The 9,050-nt window shown below is 42.6% G+C and overlaps 1 pseudogene; it reads left to right on the top strand.

Annotated features, from left to right (window-relative positions):
- The window catches only part of LOC119570706, a 10,257-nt pseudogene extending 1,443 nt beyond the window's left edge, over window positions 1-8,814 (top strand).
- The last annotated feature ends 236 nt before the right edge of the window (window positions 8,815-9,050 follow it).

The following is a 9,050-nucleotide window of genomic DNA, read 5'->3' on the forward strand; positions in this document are numbered from 1 at the left end:
CCCCCCCCCCCCCCCCCAAAAAAAATAAATACAAAAAATTACAAACAAAAAACCCAAAAACCCCATCAAAAAACCCCCCCCCTCCCCCAAAAGTAAAAATTTTAAAAATTTAAACCAACATAAACAAAAATCCCCCAAATAAAGGGGAAAAAGGAAAACCCCGAAAAAAACCCCCCAAAACGCCCCCCCCCAAAAAAAAATTTAAAAAACCCAAAAAAACCAAAACCCCCCCCCCCCCCCCCCCCCCCTCTTCCCCCCCCCAAACCCCCCCCCCCAAACAACAAAAAAAATTAAAAAACTTTTTTCAAACAAAAACCCAAAACAAAAAAAAAACCCCAAAACCAACAAAACAAGAAAACAAAAAACCAAAAACAAAAACAAAAAAAACCACACACACACCCACACCCACCCCCACACACCCCCCCACACCCACACAACCCACACACACACACAAAAAAAAAAAAAAAAAAAAATAAAAAAATCCCAAACCCCCCCCAAAACCCAAAAAAACCAAAAACACACCCCCAAAAACCCCCCACACTAAACCACACAAAAACCACACACAAAATCCCCACAAAAACACAAAACCCACCCCCAAACACCAAAACCCCACAACCCCAACAAAACCCCAAACAATACAACAAACCCCAAAAAAAAACAACCCCCCCAACAAAAACCCCAAAAAAAAAAAAAAAACAAAAACAACAACAACCCCCCAAAAACAAAAAAACAAAAAAAAAACAAACACAACCCAAACACAAACCCACACCCCACACCCAACAAAAAAACCCAAACACAAAACCAACCCACAAACAAACCCCCACACCACACAACCCCACACCACAAAAACCCCCCAACAAAAACACAAAACCCACACACACAAAACACACATACCCAACACAAAACACACACAATCCAAACCAACACCAAAACCCCACACACAAACAACCAACACACACACCCCCCAAACCCCCCCACACCACCACACACCCACCACCACACCCCCCAACCCCCCACACCCAACCCACCCACACAACCCAAAACCCCAAAATAAAAAAACCCACACACAAAACCCCACACACACCCCAACACACCCCATACCCACACACCCCCCACAATCCCCCACACAACCCACCACACATCCCCCCCCCAAAACCACACAAAACCCCCCACCACCACAAACACACACCCCCACACCAACAAAAACCAACCCCACACACACACCCCCCAAACAAAAAAAAAAACACAAACCCAAACACACCACACACCCCCCAAACACACACAACCCACACACACACACACCCAACACACACAACCCCCACACAACAACCCACAAAAACACAACAACCCCCAACCCCACACACAACCCAACAACACCCAAAAACAAAACCCACCCCCACACCCCCCCAACCCCACAAACCCACACACCACAAAACACAACCCCCCACACACACCCACCAACCACACACACACACACACCCACACACAAAACCCCACCCAAACACCAAACCACACACAAAACCCCCAACACACACACAAAAACCCCACACACACACCCCAAAACCCAAAAATACAACAAACACACAACACACACACAACCCACAACCCCACACACAGCCCACACACACACACCCCACAAAACACAACACCCACAACAAACCAACCAAACCACCAAAAACCACACACACCACACACACCACACCACACCCCAACCCCCCACAACACCACACCCACACAAAACCCCCACACAAAACACCACAGAAACACACACAAAACCAAACAACACACACACCCACACACACAACACACACAGACCACACCCCCACAAACAAACACAACACCCCATTACACCCCACCCACTACCACCACACACCACTTTTAACACACACCACACACCACCACACCCCCATTACACCACACACACCCCCACCACACACACCCACACACCACACACCACACACACAACACAACACAACACCCCACAACACACACCACAACACACACCCAAAAATTACAACACCACAACACACACACCACATTCCACCACCCCCCTACCCCACACACCACCACACCACACCCACATTACACCCCCACACACACCCACAACCCAACACACACAACACAAACACCCCCCACATTAAAACCCAAAACAACACACACAACCCCCACACACACACACCCCCCAAAACCCCAAAAACCACACCACACCCCACACACACCACAAAACACACCCCAAAACAAACACCCAACACACCAACACCACTTACAACACTTTTCCCAATTCCCCACACACACACCCCCCCAACCCCACTTAACAAAACCCAAAACACCCACACACACACCACAAAACCACACACACAAACCCCACACACCCCCACACCAAAAACACACACACACACAAACACACCACAACACACACACACAAAACACCCCATTCCCCCCAAAACAAAAACACACACACACCACATTAAACACACACCAATTCCACCCCACAACCACACCCCCAAATACAAACAAAATAAACCACACAAATACAACACACCCCAACACCCCACACTTTTACACACCCCCCAACACACACACACAACCCACACCCCAACACACACAACAACACACACACCCCAAAACACACACACTTTCCACACAACACACACATTACCCAAAAACACCCCAAAAAAATTTACACACAACAATACACACACAAAACCCACAAATCCAACCCCAAAAAACACCCCAACCCACACCCCCACATCCAACACACACACACACCCCCAAACACACACATACACCACACACATACCCCAACACCCACAATCCCCACACAAACACAACCACACAAACACATACACACACAAACACAAAACACACACAAACACCCCCACAAAACCACAAACCCCCACCCCCAAACACAAACAAAACACACACCTTAACACACACATACACACCCCATTCCCCATCAACACCCCACACACAAACACACACACCACACCACACACAAAACACACACCCATCCACACACAACAACACATCACACCCCAAACACAACCACATCACCCCCACTTCACAAAAACCCCACCCCACACACACACCACACACACCCCCCAAACACCCACAAAACCACCACACACACCACACACACCACTTTCACAAACAACATCAACACACCCCCCACATCACACACAACCAACCCATCCACAACACCCCACACATCCACACCCACACAACCCCATAACCCACAACACACACACAAACACAAAAAACCCAAAAACCCACAACAACACAAAATACACCACAATACCCACAAAACACAACCCCACACATACACACACACATACCCCCCCCCCACACAACACACAACAACAAACACCACACATCCACACACCCCATCACACCCACAACTCCCACACACACACCACATCCCACCCCCACCACACACATACAACAACATACACACACACCCCAACACACACACAAAACACACAAAAACACACAAAAACATACACACAAACCCCCAAAAACACACATACACAACACATACACAACACAACACACACACATACACACCACACACACACAAACACACACACTACACCACAACACACACAACCCACCCAACCACACATCCCACACCAAACACAACACCCACAACCAACAAAAAACACCAAAAACCCCAAAAAACACACCACACACACTACCCCCAAAAACCACACACACAAAAGCACACCCCCACACACCCACACACACACACACACCACTGCAACACACACACACACCACATGAAACACACACACACCCCCACATGCCACACACACCCCAATGCACACCCCACCCCACACACACAAAACCCCACATGCCACACCCCCCCACACCCCACACCAATGCCACACACCACACACACACCAACACCACACACACACACCACACACACACACACATCCCCTACACACAACATGCACCTCACCCGCACCCCAAATTTCCACCCCACCCATATCCAACCACCCCCCACAGCACACACACCCCCTACCACACCCCACACACACACACACACACACACACACACACCCACACACCACACACACACACACACCACTTATTTTTATAAAAATTGGGTTTTAAAATTTAAACCCCTCAAATGACTGACAGCTAGCAAACCCCCTCATCCCATTTTCGTCCCATCACATCATACTGTTTTAAATTATGATGAATGGGTAGGGTTTTCGGCAGAAGGGCATCCGGGCTAAAAAAGTGCCGACCATAATAAATGTAATACTAAAAACCGCATTATATTTATATATTATATTATAATATATATTAAAATTTTTATAATTATATATATATATAATGCAGGGGCGATCAGAATTGGTTAAAAAAATCTCCTACATCCTATATCTAAATTTTTTGCAAAATCTTTAACTTTTGTTATTCATTTGTGGTGGGTAATGCTAGTTGCAGATATTTTAAAACATTGTGACTTCATTTAAATACTCAGGTTACTATTCATACTGGACAAATTTTTTTTTGTTTTTTTCTCCATTTTAGAGTATCAACACTGATATTGGAAACAAAAATTTATCTATGTGTACTGTAATTTTTTTTTTTTGTTTTTTAGCATAGAAAAGGGGGCTCAGGCAGGACATAGCTTACAGTCCAGTGTTTTTCAGTGTCACTCTTTAATTTCAGAAAATTTTGTTTTTTATTGTTATTTAAAATAGATAATAATATAAGGTGAGGTCTTGTAAAACACCTAAAATCACTTTTGATAGAGTTGCATTTTTCCCAAAAAAAATTACTTTAAAACCGTGATTTTAAGATTCGTGCATTCTTCAGAGAAAGAATTATTTGTACTGTCCCACCCCCTGGTTTTGGGATTTCCCTTCCTGCAATCCATCTGTAATAGCCCTTTTAGTTCCAAATGTTTTAAAAGAAAAGTTAAAAGAAAGGGCCCAGAAATAATTTTCATCTTGATAACCTGAAAACATGACCATTTTTTGTTGTTGATAAATTTTTTTCAAAAATTTTGTAATGTCCTTTTTATGCACACATTTTTCATCAAATGTACATACATATTACGTAATGTATTGAATATACATACACTTTTTTTTTCACCCCCTCCCCCCAAATTTGTTTAATTTCAATATTTGAAATTTATTTAATTTTCCATTTTATTATTTTCATAAAACTTTAACACAAGTGTTCTTTGGGGAGCCTCCCAAAAACTTCGCAAAAATCAGGGGTAAACATTTTTTCCCCTATGGCAAGATACAAGTGATCTGATCTACGTCCCCAGGCTCAGGCTTCTAAATCTTCGATCTCTGACGCAGAATTCGCAAAAACCCAAAAGGATGGAGCAGATTTTTGGGGGTCTCGGGATCTGCCCGTGTCACAAGAGGGAGTGCCCGTGGCCCAGCCGGGCTTTGCTCGAGGGGTTATGACAGAGGACCGTGGAGATCCACTCGGCACTACGCACATCAGGCTATGTTCCTAGGGTGGTGGGCTACAGGGGAGGGTTTTCACGGGGGGATTCAGGGGATCTAAAGGGGGGGTTGTTATGGTGGACGGGGTGGGTATTCACGAGGGGAAGCTACCCAGAGGTGGCGGTGGCTATTCACGTGGTGGTGGATATTCGCGGGGAAGTGGCTACTCGCGAGGGGGTGGCTACTCCAGGGGATTCTCCCGTGGCGGTTACGGCGGCTCCAGCAACTACGACAGCTACTCTGACAAGTATGAAAATCATATGACAAGCCAGCTGAGAAGGGCTACTCTCGCTCCCCCTCTGGTGAAAAGTACAAGTCCCCTATTCAGATGACAAGTATGACAGTTGTGAACTACAGCGGGTCCCGCAGGGGGAGTACCAGCGCAGCCGTTCACCGTCCCATTCCCTGATCGATATCGTTCTCCCTCTCCGGGCTACCACGCCCCAGGTTTAACCCTGCTTCGCCACTCCAGCGCTGTCACTTGATAATTTTGGCCACTAAAGAAAGTCACATTTTATTGAAATGAGCCACGGCTGTTCCATCTGCACTCGCTGCTGCAGGATCTGTCACTTAAGCATTCTTGGCCAGTACTGAAAAACCAGTAATAATTAATTGAAACCACTGAAAAAACCCAGATCTGAGTGATGGTTGGGTTTGGTGGGTAGCTCATAAAGTAGGTTTATTTATATAATTCTTACTGCTGAAGTTAGAAAGCAGAGCAATTTCATTGCAACAGAAACTGATTTTAGCCCATTTTCCTGGATCTGTTTCCAATAAGTAATGTAGTAAAAGAAAAAATTCCTGCAAAATGTATTTGATGAAAATTTCTTTTTCAGATTCATCATCGTATTCTCAGTTCTATGTTTCACGCTCCTCAGTTACAGGGAAAAGATCATAGAGAAACCCGAAAGAAAGCAGGTTACGTTGAAATTACCTTTCAGAAAAAAGATGCAGATGTGGGAAAGGGTTTCAAAGTTCGGAGTGACGAGAAAAGGGGTCCAGTTCTGCAAAACGATATGAATAAATAATTGGGTTTGGAAGTTTTCTTATTTGATGTTTGTTTCTTGTGCCTTATTTGTTTTGCATCTTTTAAGTGCAAACCCCAACAAATTGACAAGGAAAGGAAGTAAGGAATTGGAAATCAGTAACTGGTGCCTAGAAGAGTTTTTTCTTTGAAGTGTTGAAAATGAAGAATTTTTATACTAGAAAATTTCCCTTTATGAATGTAGGAATCATATGCTTCAATTCAATTCCAATTTACAGATGAGCATAAAGGAGTATACATTTCTAAGGTGGCATCCCTTTAAAATTGTGTTTCAAAATAGTAACCAAATAAATTTGAGAGGCAGACGATATGAGAATGGTGTTTGGGTTTTTTGGCAGTTTATGATAAGATTATTTGGGAAAATTAGCAAAATTTTAAGCTATTCCACTGTTTAGATATTAGGAAATTGTAAGTATAGTTTTATATTTATAGTGTCTGTCATTATTATTTTAGATTATACACAGAATTTTTAAAAGAAACCGGTTTTTATTCATTTCCTATCGTGAATTGCGTATGAATCAGTTACGAGAATCATGCAGTTTTGCAATGACACTGAATCGTCATGGCGCCAGTTTTGATAAGAAAGGAAATTCATCCCAAAACTTAGCGGAAAAGATTATTACCTATGTGGAAAGTAATGTCTGCAGCATGGAAAAATTTCTGCTTAGAACTTTTGGAATCCTACATATAGAGAGGCAAGAAAAGACAGTAATAAGGAATGTAAATCCTACGATAACACGAAAAGCTGAAATTAGTATCTCGGAATCGTTAAGTTAACATGAAGAATCAAATTGTAAAGTAAAGCTAGATGGAAAACACAAAAAATAGGGACTAAAGAAGGAAATTATAGGTACCTTTAAAATTGTGGAACCACAGCACCCAGTGACGGAAAAGAAAGATATGTCAAATTTTAAAACTTCCGGAAAGTAGTAATTTTACATGGTAAATCACTCAAAATGGATGGAGAAATGCTTGTTTTTAGTGCTAGATATAGTTGAACCTACTTGGGAGGAAAAAGAAGAACAAAGAAGATAAAATCCTTGATGACAAAGGTGGAACCGAAAAATTGCAAGGTCGTGCCCTAAGATAAAGAAAGCGATAAGATTGATGTGGAAATTAAAATTTATTTTTGCAAATATGTTGGTTTTTTAAGGGCTATTACCAAAGAAGGAAATAATTAAGATTGTAGTACCAATTGCGTGTATTTTACCTTGAAATGCTAAAGGGAAAGTATCGTGAAATTAGAAATGCAAACCCTACAATACAAAATATCCTTGAAAGAAGCAATTGAATACCCTTGAATAAATGATATGCACGGTGTGTGGGAAGGGCTATAACAAATGTGCATCTTTAAACCTGCTGTACCCAGTCCCTTAAAAAGGTGTCAGTTGACAGAGTATTATGAGGTGGGAGAACTAGAAAAACAAGTACTGCCTTGGTTTATACAAGTTAGCCAAACCCCTGGTGAAACCGCTTCTGCGACAAGTGGGCGGGGGAGTCATAATTGCCACGATTTATTGACGTGCCATCTTCACTATGCATCCATCTTTAAAGTCATCTCAATAGAAGTCCCTTTCCCACTTGTGTTAGCTTCTTGGGTTGCCTGATAAACGTTTTATTCTTGTTTATTTTGTTTGTGATACGACAATAGTAAAGTGGAGAGCTGAGAATGTCCGCTGAAAAAACCGGAGAAACCATATTGCGGTTACATACTAGCGTGGTTACAGGTCGCGGTCGCCAATTGGTGGTGGGTATGGCAGCTCCTCACCCACTACCCTTCCTCCTCCCCCCCTCCCCCATCCAGGAGGGTTTACCGCACCTCGCGCTCTCGTGACTCACACACTATAGTCCAGACCGGGCTTACTCTCGCAAGGAAATTCCAGGTAGAATGACGTTACCCAAGTTCTGATATCTACTTGAATTGATAACCAATATGGCAAGTATAATGTGACTGAAAAACTGACTTGAAAAGCGTGTAAAAAAAGTGATATAACATAAAAGGAAGGCTTGTAGGTATGGAATAGCATTTGTAATAATAAGTCTCAGAAATGTACGACCGTTGTTTATGCAAAAAGGGAAAATTGCTTAGCAGAAAAAAAGGGAAAGTGAATGTTAATTGAAAGTGTGTGGTAATGGTTGATTATTAATTCTCATGGTTTGAAAATTTTCACTTTCAGGAAAAATGTTTCTGGTAGAATGTTGTTGACATAGCTTTATCTCTTCTCTGTCTATTCATCTTATGGAGGACGCCGCAGCCCTGTCGATTCCCACTACTAAAAAAGTCAGGGTGGGATCTCATGCGACAACAAAGCTATGAGATGAAAAAAGAAGAGGACCCTTTTAACATAGCAGAAAAAAAAATAATTTAACCAAATGGGTCCTTGGAGGTTCTTATTTTTTTGTAAAAGTTTGGAAAGCTGTGTAGTGAGTAGCACTTGGGAAAAGATGTTTACTAAGTCTGTTTTTTACTGACATGAACGTAATATTTTTGTTTGAAAATGTGGTAATGAGGAAAATTTTACAGCCATTTG

Source organism: Penaeus monodon, unplaced genomic scaffold, assembly GCF_015228065.2.
Source record: "Penaeus monodon isolate SGIC_2016 unplaced genomic scaffold, NSTDA_Pmon_1 PmonScaffold_3636, whole genome shotgun sequence".
NCBI classification, from domain to species: Eukaryota; Metazoa; Arthropoda; class Malacostraca; order Decapoda; family Penaeidae; genus Penaeus; species Penaeus monodon.